The sequence below is a fragment of the Corythoichthys intestinalis genome, chromosome 8 (assembly GCF_030265065.1).
Source record: "Corythoichthys intestinalis isolate RoL2023-P3 chromosome 8, ASM3026506v1, whole genome shotgun sequence".
Taxonomy (NCBI): Eukaryota; Metazoa; Chordata; class Actinopteri; order Syngnathiformes; family Syngnathidae; genus Corythoichthys; species Corythoichthys intestinalis.
Window position 1 is genome coordinate 57,971,587 of NC_080402.1, and position 20,117 is coordinate 57,991,703.

At 43.2% G+C, this 20,117-nt stretch overlaps 1 protein-coding gene across 1 annotated transcript in view; it reads left to right on the top strand.

Annotated features, from left to right (window-relative positions):
- Nucleotides 1-20,117, top strand: part of LOC130920060 (von Willebrand factor A domain-containing protein 7-like) — a 95,368-nt gene that overhangs the window by 50,331 nt on the left and 24,920 nt on the right. The gene's annotated exons all lie outside the window — the stretch shown is intronic.

The window sequence follows — 20,117 nt, forward strand, 5'->3', positions numbered from 1 at the left end:
ACGCAGTTCCGGTATAAGATTCAGGGCCGGAATGCTGTTCCAGCATAAGATTCAGGGCCGGAATGCTGTTCCGGTACACGGTGCTTTGATTCCGAAAATATGAAGGCAACTGTCAAAACACTATGTAAAAAAAACAACAACAAAAAACCCAAAAGCGCTAAGCTGACACACATGCATTTCATCTCCAGGAAGAAAACAATCAACCAACATCAGATTTACATACACAAGTGTTAACAACAAGCATAATAAAGTGATTGTGTAGCGTAATCTGTTTCCACCAATACTGTATTTATTATTATTTTATTCCACGGACGGCATGGAGGTTTCCCCAGCTGCTGCAGTTATCTGAGTCTGACGATGATGTGTCACGTCAATGTGCGAATGCAAAGCAAAATGCCTGGACTCATTTATCCGTTCAATTGTTCAATGGCGTACCGCACGCATGCTATTTTTAGACCGTGACGTTGCATCGTAAAGCAGAAGTAAAGCCGAAGTGGGACATTATAGACCCGCCCTCGCATAGAAAGCACGAAACTTGTGCTACTTTTCGTCGGTTATCTTTCAAAAACGAACATGCCGATCACGCATTGCTTTTTTGGAACTTGTAGAAACGACTCTAGACATTACGACCCATGAAGGATGTTTTCTTCATACATTTCCGGAAACCAAAAACTCAGGAGGAAAAAATGTGAAGACCAAATCAACTTGCGCGGACTTTAACACCAGCTCGGTGAATCCATTCACATTTCATATGCAGTAAACATTTTGTTGGGTTGGCATGGTCTTTCAGAGGACAAAGAGGTAAGCCATTTTTATATTTTTAACTTATTTTTTTAGCGTAACGTTGTGCCGTACTGCTTCTGTCTGACAATGAATGACCTGAAAAGAATTACAATGGTATCTGACTGCCACTGTTACCATTTCTGTTATATATATTTATATATGTATATATATATATATATATCTTCCCATGGGCTCACCACCTGTGGGAGGGGCCAAAGGGGTCGGGTGCGTAGGGAGTTGGGCGGCAGCCAAAGGCGGGGGCCTTGGCGGTCCGACCCCCAGCTGCTGAAGCTAACTCTTGGGACATGGAATGTCACCTCTCTGGCAGGGAAGGAGCCTGAGCTGGTGTGTGAGGCAGAGAAGTTCCGACTAGATATAGTCGGACTCTCCTCCACACACAGCTTGGGTTCTGTTACCAATCCTCTCGAGAGGGGTTGGACTCTCTTCCACTCTGGAGTTGCCCATGGTGAGAGGCGCCGGGCAGGTGTGGGCATACTTATTGCCCCCTGGCTTGGCGCCTGTACGTTGGGGTTTACCCCGGTAGACGAGAGGGTAGCCTCCCTCCGCCTTCGGGTGGGGGAACAGGTTCTAACTGTTGTTTGCGCTTATGCACCGAACAGCAGTTCAGAATACCCACCCTTTTTGGAGTCCTTGGAGGGTGTGCTAGAGAGCGCCCCCTCTGGGGACTCCCTCGTTCTACTGGGGGACTTCAACGCTCACGTGGGCAATGACAGTGAGACCTGGAGGGGCGTGATTGGGAGGAACGGCCCCCCCGATCAGAACCCGAGTGGTGTTCTGTTATTGGACTTCTGTGCTCGTCACGGTTTGCCTATAACGAACACCATGTTCAAACATAGGGGTGTCCATATGTGCACTTGGCACCAGGACACCCTAGGCCGCAGTTCGATGATCGACTTCGTAATCGTGTCATCGGACTTGCGGCCGCATGTTTTGGACACTCGGGTGAAGAGAGGGGCGGAGCTGTCAACTGATCACCACCTGGTGGTGTGTTGGCTCCGATGGCTGGGGAAGATGCTGGCCAGACCTGGCAGGCCCAAACGTATTGTGAAGGTCTGCTGGGAACGTCTGGCAGAATCCCCTGTCAGAAAGAGTTTCAACACCCACCTCCGGCAGAACTTCTCCCTTGTCCTGGGGGAGGTGGGGGACATTGAGTCCGAGTGGGCCATGTTTCGCACCTCCATTGTTGAGGCGGCCGATCAGAGCTGTGGCCGTAAGGTGGTTGGTGCCTGTCGTGGCGGCAATCCCCGAACCCACTGGTGGACACCAGCGGTAAGGGATGCCGTCAAGCTGAAGAAGGAGGCCTATCGGGCCTTTTTGGCCTGTGAGGCAGCTGACAGGTACCGGCTGGCCAAGCGGACTGCGGCCTCGGTGGTCCCCGAGGCAAAAACTCGGACATGGGAGGAGTTCGGTGAGGCCATGGAAAACGACTTCCGGACGGCTTCGAGGAAATTCTGGTCCACCATCCGGCGTCTGAGGAGAGGAAAGCAGTGCACTATTAACACTGTGTATAGTGAAGATGATGTACTGCTGACCTCGACTCGAGACGTTGTGTGTCGGTGGAGAGAATACTTCGAAGCCCTCCTCAATTCCACCGACACGCCTTCCTTTGAGGAAGCAGAGTCTGGGGACTCTGAGGTGGGCTCTTCGATCTCTGGGGTTGAAGTCACTGAGGCGGTTGGTAAGCTCCTCAGTGGCAAGGCCCCGGGGGTGGATGAGATCCGCCCGGAGTTCCTAAAGGCTCTGGATATTGTAGGGCTGTCATGGCTGACACGCCTCTACAACATCGCGTGGACATCGGGGACAGTGCCTCTGGATTGGCAGACCGGGGTGGTGGTCCCCCTTTTTAAAAAGGGGGACCGGAGGGTGTGTTCCAATTATAGAGGAATCACACTCCTCAGCCTCCCCGGTAAAGTCTATTCAGGGGTACTGGAGAGGAGGGTCCGTCGGAAAGTCGAATCTCGGATTCAGGAGGAGCAGTGTGGTATTCGTCCCGGCCGTGGAACAGTGGACCAGCTCTACACCCTCAGCAGGGTCCTCGAGGGTGCATGGGAGTTCGCCCAACCAGTCTACATGTGTTTTGTGGATTTGGAGAAGGCATTCGACCGCGTGCCTAGGGGAATCCTGTGGAGGGTGCTCCGGGAGTACGGGGTACCAAGCCCCTTGGTAAGGGCTGTTCGGTCCCTGTACGACCGGTGTCAGAGTCTGGTTCGCATTGCCGGCAGTAAGTCGAATTCGTTCCCAGTGAGGGTTGGACTCCGCCAAGGCTGCCCTTTGTCACCGATTTTGTTCATAATTTTTATGGACAGAATTTCTAGGCGCAGTCGAAGCGTTGAGGGGGTCCGGTTTGGTGACCTCAGCATTGAATCTCTGCTTTTTGCAGATGATTTAGTGCTGTTGGCTTCATCAAGCCGTGACCTCCAACTCTCACTGGAGCGGTTCGCAGCTGAGTGTGAAGCGGTTGGGATGAAGATCAGCACCTCCAAATCCGAGACCATGGTCCTCAGTCAGAAAAGGGTGGAGTGCCCTCTCCGGGTCGGGGATGAGATCCTACCCCAAGTGGAGGAGTTCAAGTATCTTGGAGTCTTGTTCACGAGTGACGGTAGGAGGGAGCGGGAGATCGACAGGCGAATCGGTGCGGCGTCTGCAGTAATGCGGACTCTGCACCGGTCCGTAGTGGTGAAGAAGGAGCTGAGCCGAAAGGCAAAGCTCTCGATTTACCAGTCGATCTACGTTCCTACCCTCACCTATGGTCACGAGCTTTGGGTCGTGACCGAAAGAACAAGATCCCGGATACAAGCAGCCGAAATGAGTTTCCTCCGCAGGGTGTCCGGGCTCTCCCTTAGAGATAGGGTGAGAAGCTCGGTCATGCGGGAGGGACTCGGCGTCGAGCCGCTACTCCTCCGCGTAGAGAGGAGCCAGCTGAGGTGGCTCGGGCATCTGGTTCGGATGCCTCCCGGATGCCTCCCTGGAGAGGTGTTCCGGGCATGTCCCACCGGCGGGAGGCCCCGGGGACGACCCAGGACACGCTGGAGAGACTATGTCTCTCGGCTAGCCTGGGAACGCCTTGGGATCCCGCCGGAGGAGCTGGTTGAAGTGGCTGGGGAGAGGGAAGTCTGGGCTTCCCTGTTAAAGCTGCTGCCCCCGCGACCCGACCCCGGAACAAGCGGAAGATAATGGATGGATGGATATATATATATATATATATATATATATATATATATATATATATGTATTAGGGCTGTCAAACGATTAAAATTTTTAATCGAGTTAATTACAGCTTAAAAATTAATTAATCGTAATTAATCGCAATTAATCGCAATTCAAACCATCTCTAAAATATGCCATATTTTTCTGTAAATTATTGTTGAAATGGAAAAATAAGACACACGACGGATATATACATACAACATACTGTACATAAGTACTGTATTTGTTTATTGTAACAATAAATCCACAAATGGCATTAACATTCTTTCTGTTAAAGTGATCCAAGGATAGAAAGACTTGTAGTTCTTAAACGATAAATGTTATAGTTACAAGTTATAGTAATTTTATATTAAAACCCCTCTTCATGTTTTCGTTTTAATAAAATTTGTAAAATTTTCAATCAAAAGTAGAGTTAATATAATAATAAGAGGAATAAAAATAACAATAATAAAAATAGAGTGACCAAAGTCTAACTTTTACGTGTATTTTGCATAGCTATTTTGATATGGAATGCCAGTTCATTAGGGCCCGAGCACTAGACGTGCGAAGGCCCTATTCTAATGCAAAGGATTGTTATTAGGGCCCGAGCACTAGACGTGCGAAGGCCCTATTGTAATGCAAAGGATTATTATTATTATTATTATTATTATTATTCTTTCTTCATGGCAAATGAAAATGGCCAATTTGGAGGCCTGAACATGCACGAAAAGTCACCAAAATTTGCACATACGTGCAGATTTGCGTAAATTTCGATAATCTTGCGTCGTTTTGAAAAAATGTCAAAAAATGGCTCAGTGGCGCCCCCTTGACCCTTAAAATTTTCAAAAAGGCCTCTCCTCTCAGGTTTTCAACGTAGAGCAATGAAATTTGGGGAGTAGATACCTTATGCCTAACTGTTCAAAAAAGCCTCTTGCACCCATATTCCAAATCCAACAGGAAATCGGGTATTTTGGATCGAATGTGAAATTTTTTCGGTTCACAGTTGGAGTTTACGTTTGGAGGCTTGAACATGCACGAAAACTCACCAAAATTTGCACATACATTCAACTTTGCGTAAATTTTGATAATCTACAAAAAAATCTAACAAAATGGCTCAGTGGCGCCCCCTTGAAATTTTCAAAAAGGCCTCTCCTATTAGGTTTTTTCAACGTAGAACAATGAAATTTAGTGAGTCGATACATTGTACAAAACTGCTCCAAAAAGTCTCTTGCACCCATATTCCAAACCCAACAGGAAGCTGGAAATTTTGGGTCAAATGCGAAATTTTATCGATTTACATTTGAGACCTTGTCGCTGAAGGATAAAGTTGGATCGTCTTCAAAATTGGTCAGACTATTCAGGAGACCTATGAGATCTTAAGTTTTCAAAATGGTGTGTTTTCATTCAAGGGTCTGGCCTGGGCGTGGTCCCAAAGTCGGCCATTTTTAGGCAAAATACCAAATTCAGAAAATGATTAAAAACTCCGTGATCCAACGTTCAATCTTTTTCATTTTTAGCATGTTTATGAGATATCCCAGCCTGAACACGACTGCATTGAAATATTACCCATTAGGCCTGGCGCCCCTAGTGGAAACAGGAAATGGCCTTCTTTACGAGACAGGCTCCTCCTCCAAGGGAAAAAAATCTATTGACCTCAAACCTGTTTCAGGGGAGCCTCAAGACATGTGTTCAGGTGCCTGATGAAAAATATTGAGGTTTCGTTGAAGCGGAGAGGTCCAAACTGGAAGTGAAAATGACCGTCAACAATTTGTCTCGCCAAAAACTTTGAACAGTCATAACTCGGCAGATATGCAACATATCTGCGCCAAACTTTCCGTGTTTGTTGAGAGTCATACCCTGAAGGTTCTTGTAGGGGTCATTTGCATCAACTCTACAGTGCCAACTAGTGGCGACAGAAAGAAGTTTTAAAAAAGGCCTTTCCTGTTGGGTTTTTTCAACGTAGAGCAATGAAATTTGGGGAGTAGATACCTTATGCCTAACTGCTCAAAAAAGCCTCTTGCACCCATATTCCAAATCCAACAGAAAATCGGGTATTTTGGATCAAATGTGAAATTTCTGTCCATTTCTAGTACAGTTTACATTTGGAGGCCTGGACATGCACGAAAACTCACCAAATTTTGCACATACATGCGGCTTTGTGTGGATTTCGATAATCTTGCAACGTTACAAAAAAATGTAACAAAATGGCTCAGTGGCGCCCCCTTGAATTTTTCAAAAAGGCGTTTCCTATTAGGTTTTTTTAACGTAGAGCAATGAAATTTGGGGAGTCGATACCTTGTGCAAAACTGCTCCAAAAAGTCTCTTGCACCCATATTCCAAACCCAACAGGAAATCGGGTATTTTGGATCGAATGTGAAATTTTTATCAATTAACAGGGTGCACATTTGAGACCTTGTCACAGAGGGAATCAATTGGATCATCTTCAAAATTGGTTAGACAATTCAGGAGACCTATGAAATCTAAACTTTTCAAAATGGTGTGTTTTCATTCATGGGTCTGACCTGGGCGTGGTGCCAAAGTCGGCCATTTTTTCGGCAAAATGACAAATTCAGTAAAGGACTAATAGCTCCTTGAAACAACGTTCAATCTTTTTCATATCTGGCATGTATGTGCGGGATCCCACCCTGAACACGAGTGCATTGAAATATTACTCATTAGGCCTAGCGCCCCCTAGTGGGAACAGGAAATGCCTTTTTTACGAAACAGGCTCCTCCTCCAAGGAAAAAAAAATCTATTCACCTCAAACCTGCATCAGGGGAGCCTGAAGACATGTGTTCAGGTGCCTGATGAAAAATACTGAGGTTTGGTTGAAGCAGAAGGGTCCAACAGGAGAAGTAAAAATGACTGAAGCCATTTCGTCTCACCACAAGTTTTGAACAGTCATAACTTCTACAACATATCTGCGCCAAACATATCGTGCTTGTTGAGTCATAGTCTGAAGGGTCCTGTAGGGGTCATTTGCATCAACCCTACAGCGCCAACTAGTGGCAATAGAAAGTCACTCATTTTTTAAAATATATGTCCAGTTCTTTTCAGGTTGGTCATTGTAGTTTCAAGACCTTTTAAAATACTTATTTTACGGCCCATGTCCACATGTCTCTGTCTGTTGCTGTGATGACCCTTTATTCGCTCCTTTTTTGTAGTCCTCTGTCCAATAGGGGTTTTTATCTCTTAGGTGTGTGAATGTAAAGAGGCAACTTTCGCGCATGTTAGGTTCTAATGAGATGATTAGAGAGGACGATCTGCCACCACCCTGACCTGCACACTGTCCGAGTTGCATGACGTCCGAGTTGCGCTAGATTGCGAGGGCCCGTTCAGTCCTGCTTGCAGGCCTAGTTATTATTATTATTATTATTATTATTAGGGCCCGAGCACTGAGCGTGCGAAGGCCCTATTGTTTTGCAAAGGATTATTATTATTATTATTATTATTATTATTATTATTATTATTATTATTAGGGCCCGAGCACTAGACGTGCGAAGGCCCTATTGTTTTGCAAAGGATTATTATTATTATTATTATTATTCTTCTTTTTTCAGGGCAAATGAAAATGGCCAATTTGGAGGCCTGAACATGCACGAAAAGTCACCAAAATTTGCACACACGTGCGGCTTTGCGTAAAATTCGATAATCTTGTGTCGTTTTGAAAAAATGTCAAAAAATGGCTCAGTGGCGCCCCCTTGACCCTTAAAATTTTCAAAAAGGCCTCTCCTCTCAGGTTTTCAACGTAGAGCAATGAAATTTGGGGAGTAGATACCTTATGCCTAACTGTTCAAAAAAGCCTCTTGCACCCATATTCCAAATCCAACAGGAAATCGGGTATTTTGGATCGAATGTGAAATTTTTTCGGTTCACAGTTGGAGTTTACGTTTGGAGGCTTGAACATGCACGAAAACTCACCAAAATTTGCACATACATTCAACTTTGCGTAAATTTTGATAATCTACAAAAAAATTTAACAAAATGGCTCAGTGGCGCCCCCTTGAAATTTTCAAAAAGGCCTTTCCTATTTGGTTTTTTCAACGTAGAACGATGAAATTTGGCGAGTCGATACATTGTGCAAAACTGCTCCAAAAAGTCTCTTGCACCCATATTCCAAACCCAACAGGAAGCCGGAAATTTTGGATCAAATGCGAAATTTTATCGATTTACATTTGAGACCTTGTCGCTGAAGAAAATAGTTGGATCGTCTTCAAAATTGGTCAGACTATTCAGGAGACATATGAGATCTTAAGTTTTCAAAATGGTGAGTTTTCACTCAAGGGTCTGACCTGGGCGTGGTCCCAAAGTCGGCCATTTTTGGGCAAAATACCAAATTCAGAAAATGATTAAAAACTCCGTGATACAACGTTCAATCTTTTTCATTTCTAGCATGTATATGAGATATCCCAGCCTGAACACGACTGCATTGAAATATTACCCATTAGGCCTGGCGCCCCCTAGTGGGAACAGGAAATGGCCTTCTTTACGAGACAGGCTCCTCCTCCAAGGGAAAAAAATCTATTGACCTCAAACCTGTTTCAGGGGAGCCTCAAGACATGTGTTCAGGTCCCTGATGAAAAATATTGAGGTTTCGTTGAAGCGGAGAGGTCCAAACTGGAAGTGAAAATGACCGTCAACAATTTGTCTCGCCAAAAATTTTGAACAGTCATAACTCGGCAGATATGCAACATATCTGCGCCAAACTTTCCGTGTTTGTTGAGAGTCATACCCTGAAGGTTCTTGTAGGGGTCATTTGCATCAACTCTACAGTGCCAACTAGTGGCGACAGAAAGAAGTTTTAAAAAAGGCCTTTCCTATTGGGTTTTTTCAACATAGAGCAAGGAAATTTGGGGAGTAGATACCTTATGCAAAACTGCTCCAAAAAGTCTCTTGCACCCATATTCCAAATCCAACAGGAAATCGGGTATTTTGGATCGAATGTGAAATTTTCATGGGTTCACAGTAAGAGTTTACATTTGGAGGCTTGAATATGCATAAAAACTCACCAAAATTTGCACATACATGCGGCTTTGGATAACGTTCGATAATCTTGCAACGTTACGAAACAATTTAACAAAATGGCTCAGTGGCGCCCCCTTGAAATTTTCAAAAAGGCCTCTCCATTTAGGTTTTTCTAACATAGAGTGATGAAATTTGGAGAGTCAAAACTTTGTGCAAAACTGCTCCAAAAAGTCTCTTGCACACACATTCCAAATCCTACAGGAAATCGGGTATTTTGGATTGAATGTGAACTTTTTATCGGTTTACAGTGTGCACATTTTACACCTTGGCACCTAGGGAATTAGTTTGATCATTCTCAAAATTGGTGAGACTGTTCATGAGGCATATGAAATCTTAAGTTATAAAAATGGTGTGTTTTCATTCACGGGCCTGACCTGGGCGGGGCGCCAAATTCTTCCATTTTTTCGTCAAAACACCGAATTCGGAAAATGACTGATAACTCCCTCATACAACGTTCAATCTATTTTAAATCTGGCATGTGTGTGAGGTATACCAGCCTGAGCAGGACTGGATTGAAAATTTACCATTTGTGCCTGGCGCCTCCTAGTGGGAACAGGAAATGCCCTTTTTTACGGGACACACTCCTCCTCTAAAGGGAAAAAATCAATCTACCTCAAACCTGCATAAGGGAAACCTTAAGACCTGTCTTCAGGTGCCTGATGAAAAATATTGAAGTTTCGTTGAAGCGGAGGGGTCCAAACAGGAAAGTGAAAATGACTGTCAACAATTTTTCTCTCCAAAAACTTTGAACAGTCATAACTCGGCAGATATACAAGATATCTGCGCCAAACTTCCCGTGCTTGTTGAGAGTCATACCCTGAAGGGCCTTGTAGGGGTCATTTGCATCAACCCTACAGCGCCAACTAGTGGCGATAGAAAGTCACTCGTTTTTCCAAAACATGTCCAGTTCTTTTCATGTTGGTCATTGTAGTTTCAAGACCTATTAAAATACTTTTTTACGGCCCATGTCCACGTGTCTCTGTCTGTTGCCGTGACGACCCTTTGTTCGCCATTTAAAGGAAATATTTTTTTTCAGAGACTCAGGGAGCTTATAAAGCCACAATAGTTGGCACACTTGGTCGAATTGGCCCAGTTAGAAGATTAATTTTGGTTTTGAATAAGGGCTTGGCTGCACAGCTCAGTAGTGGCTCCTTTTTTGTAGTACTCTCTCCAATAGGGGTTTTTATCTCTTGGGTGTGGGAATGTAAATAGGCGACTTTCGAGCATGTTAGGTTCTAATGAGATGATTAGAGAGGAGGATCTCCCACCACCCTGACCTGCACACAGTCCGAGTTGCGTGACGTCCGAGTTGCGCTAGATTGCGAGGGCCCGTTCAGTCCTGCTTGCAGGCCTAGTTATTATTATTATTCTTCTTTTTTCAGGGCAAATGAAAATGGCCAATTTGGAGGCCTGAACATGCACGAAAAGTCACCAAAATTTGCACATACGTGCGGCTTTGCGTAAAATTCGATAATCTTGTGTCGTTTTGAAAAAATGTCAAAAAATGGCTCAGTGGCGCCCCCTTGACCCTTAAAATTTTCAAAAAGGCCTCTCCTCTCAGGTTTTCAACGTAGAGCAATGAAATTTGGGGAGTAGATACCTTATGCCTAACTGTTCAAAAAAGCCTCTTGCACCCATATTCCAAATCCAACAGGAAATCGGATATTTTGGATCAAATGTGAAATTTTTATCGGTTCACAGTTGGAGTTTACATTTGGAGGCCTGAACATGCACGAAAACTCACCAAAATTTGCACATACATGCAACTTTGCGTAAATTTTGATAATCTACAAAAAAATTTAACAAAATGGCTCAGTGGCGCCCCCTTGAAATTTTCAAAAAGGCCTTTCCTATTAGGTTTTTTCAACGTAGAACAATGAAATTTGGTGAGTCGATACATTGTGCAAAACTGCTCCAAAAAGTCTCTTGCACCCATATTCCAAACCCAACAGGAAGCCGGAAATTTTGGATCAAATGTGAAATTTTATCGATTTACATTTGAGACCTTGTCGCTGAAGAAAATAGTTGGATCGTCTTCAAAATTGGTCAGACTATTCAGGAGACATATGAGATCTTAAGTTTTCAAAATGGTGAGTTTTTATCCAAGGGTCTGACCTGGGCGTGGTCCCAAAGTCGGCCATTTTTGGGCAAAACACCAAATTCAGAAAATGATTAAAAAATCCGTGATACAACGTTCAATCTTTTTCATTTCTAGCAAGTATATGAGATATCCCAGCCTGAACACGACTGCATTGAAATATTACCCATTAGGCTTGGCGCCCCCTAGTGGGAACAGGAAATGGCCTTCTTTACGAGACAGGCTCCTCCTCCAAGGGAAAAAAATCTATTGACCTCAAACCTGTTTCAGGGGAGCCTCAAGACATGTGTTCAGGTCCCTGATGAAAAATATTGAGGTTTCGTTGAAGCGGAGAGGTCCAAACTGGAAGTGAAAATGACCGTCAACAATTTGTCTCGCCAAAAATTTTGAACAGTCATAACTCGGCAGATATGCAACATATGTGCGCCAAACTTTCCGTGTTTGTTGAGAGTCATACCCTGAAGGTTCTTGTAGGGGTCATTTGCATCAACTCTACAGTGCCAACTAGTGGCGACAGAAAGAAGTTTTAAAAAAGGCCTTTCCTATTGGGTTTTTTCAACATAGAGCAAGGAAATTTGGGGAGTAGATACCTTATGCAAAACTGCTCCAAAAAGTCTCTTGCACCCATATTCCAAATCCAACAGGAAATCGGGTATTTTGGATCGAATGTGAAATTTTCATGGGTTCACAGTAAGAGTTTACATTTGGAGGCTTGAATATGCATAAAAACTCACCAAAATTTGCACATACATGCGGCTTTGGATAACGTTCGATAATCTTGCAACGTTACGAAACAATTTAACAAAATGGCTCAGTGGCGCCCCCTTGAAATTTTCAAAAAGGCCTCTCCATTTAGGTTTTTCTAACATAGAGTGATGAAATTTGGAGAGTCAAAACTTTGTGCAAAACTGCTCCAAAAAGTCTCTTGCACACACATTCCAAATCCTACAGGAAATCAGGTATTTTGGATTGAATGTGAACTTTTTATCGATTTACAGTGTGCACATTTTACACCTTGGCACCTAGGGAATTAGTTTGATCATTCTCAAAATTGGTGAGACTGTTCATGAGGCATATGAAATCTTAAGTTATAAAAATGGTGTGTTTTCATTCACGGGCCTGACCTGGGCGGGGCGCCAAATTCTTCCATTTTTTCGCCAAAACACCGAATTCGGAAAATGACTGATAACTCCCTCATACAACGTTCAATCTATTTTAAATCTGGCATGTGTGTGAGGTATACCAGCCTGAGCAGGACTGGATTGAAAATTTACCATTTGTGCCTGGCGCCTCCTAGTGGGAACAGGAAATGCCCTTTTTTACGGGACACACTCCTCCTCTAAAGGGAAAAAATCAATCTACCTCAAACTTGCATAAGGGAAACCTTAAGACCTGTCTTCAGGTGCCTGATGAAAAATATTGAAGTTTCGTTGAAGCGGAGGGGTCCAAACAGGAAAGTGAAAATGACTGTCAACAATTTTTCTCTCCAAAAACTTTGAACAGTCATAACTCGGCAGATATACAAGATATCTGCGCCAAACTTCCCGTGCTTGTTGAGAGTCATACCCTGAAGGGCCTTGTAGCGGTCATTTGCATCAACCCTACAGCGCCAACTAGTGGCGATAGAAAGTCACTCGTTTTTCCAAAACATGTCCAGTTCTTTTCATGTTGGTCATTGTAGTTTCAAGACCTATTAAAATACTTTTTTACGGCCCATGTCCACGTGTCTCTGTCTGTTGCCGTGACGACCCTTTGTTCGCCATTTAAAGGAAATATTTTTTTTCAGAGACTCAGGGAGCTTATAGAGCCACAATAGTTGGCACACTTGGTCGAAATGGCCAAGTTAGAAGATTAATTTTGGTTTTGAATAAGGGCTTGGCTGCACAGCTCAGTAGTGGCTCCTTTTTTGTAGTACTCTCTCCAATAGGGGTTTTTATCTCTTGGGTGTGGGAATGTAAATAGGCGACTTTCGAGCATGTTAGGTTCTAATGAGATGATTAGAGAGGAGGATCTGCCACCACCCTGACCTGCACACAGTCCGAGTTGCGTGACGTCCGAGTTGCGCTAGATTGCGAGGGCCCGTTCAGTCCTGCTTGCAGGCCTAGTTAGGGCCCGAGCACTAAGCGTGCGAAGGCCCTATTGTTTTGCAAAGGATTATTTTTTTATTTTTTATTTTTTTTTTTTTTCAGGGCAAATGAAAACGGCCAATTTGGAGGCCTGAACATGCACGAAAAGTCACCAAAATTTGCACATACGTCCGGAAAATTGTAAATTTCGATAATTTTGCAACGTTGCAAAAAAATATAACAAAATGGCTCAGTGGCGCCCCCTTGAAATTTTAAAATTGGCCTATAACATTAGGGTCTGTCAGCGTAGAGCAATGAAATTTGGGGGGTCTATACCTTGTCCAAAACCGCTCCAAAAAAGCATTGACACGCATATTCCAAACCCAACAGGAAATCGGTTATTTTGGATCAAATATGAAATTTTTATCGATTTACAGGGTGCACATTTGAGACCTTTTCGCTGAGGGAGTTAGTTGGATCATCTTCAAAATTGGTGAGACTGTTCAGGAGACATATGAGATCTTAAGTTTCTAAAATGGTGTGTTTTCATTCACGGGTCTGACCTGGGCGTGGTGCCAAAGTCGGCCATTTTTTCGGCAAAACACCGAATTCAGTAAATGGCTAATAATTCCTTGACACAACTTTCAATCTTTTTCATATCTGCCATGTATATGCGGTATCCCACCCTTAACACGAGTGCATTGAAATATTACCCATTAGGTCTAGCGCCCCCTAGTGAGAACAGGAAATGCCTTTTTTTACGAGACAGGTTCCTCCTCCAAGGGAAAAAAATCTGTTGACCTCAAACCTGCATCAGGGGAGCCTTAAGACCTGTGTTCAGATGCCTGATGAAAAATATTGAGGTTTCGTTGAGGCGGAGGGGTCCAAACAGGAAAGTGAAAATGAACGTCAACAATTTGTCACGCAAAAAACTTTGAACAGTCATAACTCGGCAGATATACAACATATCTGCGCCAAACTTCCCGTGTTTGTTGAGAGTCATACCCTGAAGGTTCTTGTAGGGGTCATTTGCATCAACTCTACAGTGCCAACTAGTGGCGACAGAAAGAAGTTTTAAAAAAGGCCTTTCCTATTGGGTTTTTTCAACATAGAGCAAGGAAATTTGGGGAGTAGATACCTTATGCAAAACTGCTCCAAAAAGTCTCTTGCACCCATATTCCAAATCCAACAGGAAATCGGGTATTTTGGATCGAATGTGAAATTTTCATGGGTTCACAGTAGGAGTTTACATTTGGAGGCTTGAATATGCACAAAAACTCTTAAAAATTTGCACATACATGCGGCTTTAGATAACGTTCAATAATCTTGCAATGTTACGAAAAAATGTAGCAAAATGCCTCAGTGGCGCCCCCTTGAATTTTTCAAAAAGGCGTTTCCTATTAGGTTTTTTTAACAGAGAGTGATGAAATTTGGGGAGTCGATACCTTGTGCAAAACTGCTCCAAAAAGTCTCTTGCACCCGTATTCCAAATCCAACAGGAAATCGGGTATTTTTGATCGAATGTGAAATTTTTATCGGTTCACAGTAGGAGTTTACATTTGGAGGCTTGAACATGCATAAAAACTCACCAAAATTTGCACATACATGCAACTTGGCGTAAATTTTGATAATCTACAAAAAATTTTAACAAAATCGCTCAGTGGCGCCCCCTTGAAATTTTCAAAAAGGCCTCTCCTATTAGGTTTTTTCAACGTAGAACAATGAAATTTGGCGAGTCGATACATTGTGCAAAACTGCTCCAAAAAGTCTCTTGCACCCATATTCCAAACCAAACAGGAAGCCGGAAATTTTGGATCAAATGTGAAATTTTATCGATTTACATTTGAGACCTTGTCGCTGAAGAAAATAGTTGGATCATCTTCAAAATTGGTCAGACTATTCAGGAGACATATGAGATCTTAAGTTTTCAAAATGGTGAGTTTTCACTCAAGGGTCTGACCTGGGCGTGGTTCCAAAGTCGGCCATTTTTGGGCAAAACACCAAATTCAGAAAATGATTAAAAACTCCGTGATACAACGTTCAATCTTTTTCATTTCTAGCATGTATATGAGATATCCTAGCCTGAACACGACTGCATTGAAATATTACCCATTAGGCCTGGCGCCCCCTAGTGGGAACAGGAAATGGACTTCTTTACGAGACAGGCTCCTCCTCCAAGGGAAAAAAATCTGTTGACCTCAAACCTGTTTCAGGGGAGCCTCAAGACATGTGTTCAGGTGCCTGATGAAAAATATTGAGGTTTCGTTGAAGCGGAGAGGTCCAAACTGGAAGTGAAAATGACCGTCAACAATTTGTCTCGCCAAAAACTTTGAACAGTCATAACTCGGCAGATATGCAACATATCTGCGCCAAACTTTCCGTGTTTGTTGAGAGTCATACTCTGAAGGTTCTTGTAGGGGTCATTTGCATCAACTCTACAGTGCCAACTAGTGGCGACAGAAAGAAGTTTTAAAAAAGGCCTTTCCTATTGGGTTTTTTCAACATAGAGCAAGGAAATTTGGGGAGTAGATACCTTATGCAAAACTGCTCCAAAAAGTCTCTTGCACCCATATTCCAAATCCAACAGGAAATCGGGTATTTTGGATCAAAAGTGATATTTTTATCGGTTCACAGTAGGAGTTTACATTTGGAGGCTTGAACATGCACGAAAACTCTCAAAAATTTCGACATACATGCGACTTTGCATAACGTTCAATAATCTTGCAACGTTACGAAAACATGTAACAAAATGGCTCAGTGGCGCCCCCTTGAAATTTTCAAAAAGGCCTCTCCATTTAGGTTTTTTCAACGTAGAGGGATGAAATTCGGAGAGTCAATACCTTGTACAAAACTGCTCCAAAAAGTCTCTTGCATGCGTATTCCAAACCCAACAGGAAATCGGGTATTTTGGATTGAATGTGAATTTTTTATCGATTTACAGTGTGCACATTTTACACCTTGGCACCTAGGGAATTAGTTTGATCATTCTCAAAATTGGCGAGACTGTTCATGAGGCATATGAAATCTTAAGTTATCAAAATGGTGTGTTTTCATTCACGGGCCTGACCTGGCCGGGGTGCCAAAGTCGGCCATTTTTTCGCCAAAACACCGAATTCGGAAAATGACTGATAACTCCCTCATACAACGTTCAATCTATTTTAAATCTGGCCTGTGTGTGAGGTATACAAGCCTGAGCACGACTGGATTGAAATTTTACCATTTGTGCCTGGCGCCTCCTAGTGGGAACAGGAAATGCCCTTTTTTACAGGACACACTCCTTCTCCAAGGGAAAAAAATCAATCTACCTCAAACCTGCATAAGGGAAGCCTTAAGACCTGTCTTCAGGTGCCTGATGAAAAATATTGAAGTTTCGTTGAAGCGGAGGGGTCCAAACAGGAAAGTGAAAATGACTGTCAACAATTTTTCTCTCCAAAAACTTTGAACAGTCATAACTCGGCAGATATACAACATATCTGCGCCAAACTTCCCGTGCTTCTTGAGAGTCATACCCTGAAGGGCCTTGTAGGGGTCATTTGCATCAAACCTACAGCGCCAACTAGTGGCAATTGAAAGTCACTCGTTTTTCCAATACATGTTCAGTTCTTTTCAGGTTGGTCATTGTAGTTTCAACAGCTATTAAAATACTTATTTACGGCCCATGTCCAAGTGTCTCTGTCTGTTGCCGTGACGACCCTTTGTTCGCCATTTAAAGGAAATATTTTTTTCCAGAGACTCAGGCAGCTTATAGAGCCACAATATTTGGCACACTTGGTCGAATTGGCCCACTTAGAAGATTAATTTTGGGTTTTGAATAAGGGCTTGGCTGCACAGCTCAGTAGTGGCTCCTTTTTTGTAGTACTCGCTCCAATAGGGGTTTTTATCTCTTGGGTGTGGGATTGTATATAGGCGACTTTCGAGCATGTTAGGTTCTAATGAGATGATTAGAGAGGAGGATCTGCCACCACCCTGACCTGCACACAGTCCGAGTTGCGTGACGTCCGAGTTGCGCTAGATTGCGAGGGCCCGTTCAGTCCTGCTTGCAGGCCTAGTTATTATTATTCTTTCTTCATGGCAAATGAAAATGGCCAATTTGGAGGCCTGAACATGCACGAAAAGTCACCAAAATTTGCACATACGTGCAGATTCGCGTAAATTTCGATAATCTTGCGTCGTTTTGAAAAAATGTCAAAAAATGGCTCAGTGGCGCCCCCTTGACCCTTAAAATTTTCAAAAAGGCCTCTCCTCTCAGGTTTTCAACGTAGAGCAATGAAATTTGGGGAGTAGATACCTTATGCCTAACTGTTCAAAAAAGCCTCTTGCACCCATATTCCAAATCCAACAGGAAATCGGGTATTTTGGATCGAATGTGAAATTTTTTCGGTTCACAGTTGGAGTTTACGTTTGGAGGCTTGAACATGCACGAAAACTCACCAAAATTTGCACATACATTCAACTTTGCGTAAATTTTGATAATCTACAAAAAAATTTAACAAAATGGCTCAGTGGCGCCCCCTTGAAATTTTCAAAAAGGCCTCTCCTATTAGGTTTTTTCAACGTAGAACAATGAAATTTAGTGAGTCGATACATTGTACAAAACTGCTCCAAAAAGTCTCTTGCACCCATATTCCAAACCCAACAGGAAGCTGGAAATTTTGGGTCAAATGCGAAATTTTATCGATTTACATTTGAGACCTTGTCGCTGAAGGATAAAGTTGGATCGTCTTCAAAATTGGTCAGACTATTCAGGAGACCTATGAGATCTTAAGTTTTCAAAATGGTGTGTTTTCATTCAAGGGTCTGGCCTGGGCGTGGTCCCAAAGTCGGCCATTTTTAGGCAAAATACCAAATTCAGAAAATGATTAAAAACTCCGTGATCCAACGTTCAATCTTTTTCATTTTTAGCATGTTTATGAGATATCCCAGCCTGAACACGACTGCATTGAAATATTACCCATTAGGCCTGGCGCCCCTAGTGGAAACAGGAAATGGCCTTCTTTACGAGACAGGCTCCTCCTCCAAGGGAAAAAAATCTATTGACCTCAAACCTGTTTCAGGGGAGCCTCAAGACATGTGTTCAGGTGCCTGATGAAAAATATTGAGGTTTCGTTGAAGCGGAGAGGTCCAAACTGGAAGTGAAAATGACCGTCAACAATTTGTCTCGCCAAAAACTTTGAACAGTCATAACTCGGCAGATATGCAACATATCTGCGCCAAACTTTCCGTGTTTGTTGAGAGTCATACCCTGAAGGTTCTTGTAGGGGTCATTTGCATCAACTCTACAGTGCCAACTAGTGGCGACAGAAAGAAGTTTTAAAAAAGGCCTTTCCTGTTGGGTTTTTTCAACATAGAGCAAGGAAATTTGGGAAGTAGATACCTTATGCCTAACTGCTCAAAAAAGCCTCTTGCACCCATATTCCAAATCCAACAGAAAATCGGGTATTTTGGATTGAATGTGAACTTTTTATCGGTTTACAGTGTGCACATTTTACACCTTGGCACCTAGGGAATTAGTTTGATCATTCTCAAAATTGGTGAGACTGTTCATGAGGCATATGAAATCTTAAGTTATCAAAATGGTGTGTTTTCATTCACGGGCCTGACCTGGCCGGGGTGCCAAAGTCGGCCATTTTTTCGCCAAAACACCGAATTCGGAAAATGACTGATAACTCCCTCATACAACGTTCAATCTATTTTAAATCTGGCCTGTGTGTGAGGTATACAAGCCTGAGCACGACTGGATTGAAATTTTACCATTTGTGCCTGGCGCCTCCTAGTGGGAACAGGAAATGCCCTTTTTTACAGGACACACTCCTTCTCCAAGGGAAAAAAATCAATCTACCTCAAACCTGCATAAGGGAAGCCTTAAGACCTGTCTTCAGGTGCCTGATGAAAAATATTGAAGTTTCGTTGAAGCGGAGGGGTCCAAACAGGAAAGTGAAAATGACTGTCAACAATTTTTCTCTCCAAAAACTTTGAACAGTCATAACTCGGTAGATATACAACATATCTGCGCCAAACTTCCCGTGCTTCTTGAGAGTCATACCCTGAAGGGCCTTGTAGGGGTCATTTGCATCAAACCTACAGCGCCAACTAGTGGCAATTGAAAGTCACTCGTTTTTCCAATACATGTTCAGTTCTTTTCAGGTTGGTCATTGTAGTTTCAACAGCTATTAAAATACTTATTTACGGCCCATGTCCAAGTGTCTCTGTCTGTTGCCGTGACGACCCTTTGTTCGCCATTTAAAGGAAATATTTTTTTCCAGAGACTCAGGCAGCTTATAGAGCCACAATATTTGGCACACTTGGTCGAATTGGCCCACTTAGAAGATTAATTTTGGGTTTTGAATAAGGGCTTGGCTGCACAGCTCAGTAGTGGCTCCTTTTTTGTAGTACTCGCTCCAATAGGGGTTTTTATCTCTTGGGTGTGGGATTGTATATAGGCGACTTTCGAGCATGTTAGGTTCTAATGAGATGATTAGAGAGGAGGATCTGCCACCACCCTGACCTGCACACAGTCCGAGTTGCGTGACGTCCGAGTTGCGCTAGATTGCGAGGGCCCGTTCAGTCCTGCTTGCAGGCCTAGTTATTATTATTCTTTCTTCATGGCAAATGAAAATGGCCAATTTGGAGGCCTGAACATGCACGAAAAGTCACCAAAATTTGCACATACGTGCAGATTCGCGTAAATTTCGATAATCTTGCGTCGTTTTGAAAAAATGTCAAAAAATGGCTCAGTGGCGCCCCCTTGACCCTTAAAATTTTCAAAAAGGCCTCTCCTCTCAGGTTTTCAACGTAGAGCAATGAAATTTGGGGAGTAGATACCTTATGCCTAACTGTTCAAAAAAGCCTCTTGCACCCATATTCCAAATCCAACAGGAAATCGGGTATTTTGGATCGAATGTGAAATTTTTTCGGTTCACAGTTGGAGTTTACGTTTG